The sequence below is a fragment of the Haplochromis burtoni genome, unplaced genomic scaffold (assembly GCF_018398535.1).
Source record: "Haplochromis burtoni strain Fernald_Lab_line unplaced genomic scaffold, NCSU_Asbu1 Contig_6671, whole genome shotgun sequence".
Taxonomy (NCBI): Eukaryota; Metazoa; Chordata; class Actinopteri; order Cichliformes; family Cichlidae; genus Haplochromis; species Haplochromis burtoni.
Genome location: NW_024589030.1, coordinates 1 through 308, shown reverse-complemented (window position 1 = coordinate 308; position 308 = coordinate 1). Strand labels below are relative to the sequence as shown.

At 41.2% G+C, this 308-nt stretch overlaps 1 pseudogene; it reads right to left on the bottom strand.

The window, feature by feature from the left end:
• Window positions 1-216: 216 nt before the first annotated feature.
• Window positions 217-308, bottom strand: LOC121814051 (annotated as a pseudogene; the record flags this gene model as incomplete).

Sequence of the window (308 nt, the reverse complement as noted above, 5' to 3'; positions counted from 1 at the left end):
TTGTTGTCTTTTAATAGATGGATAAGCACCTTGAGTCAGCTATTGTGATTTACAGTTGATTTGAATTGAACTGAATTAAATGTCTCCATTATCACACGTTAACTTTATTTCTTGTTGTTATTTCACCATATTATTTAGTAAAGCAGCAAATATGAAGCACAAAAATTCGGAAAGTACCACTAGATTACAGCAGCGCCCCCTGGTGCATAAAGCAAAAGCTTACAGCACCTGGTATTCCCAGGCGGTCTCCCATCCAAGTACTGACCAGGCCCGACCCTGCTTAGCTTCCGAGATCAGACGAGATCGGG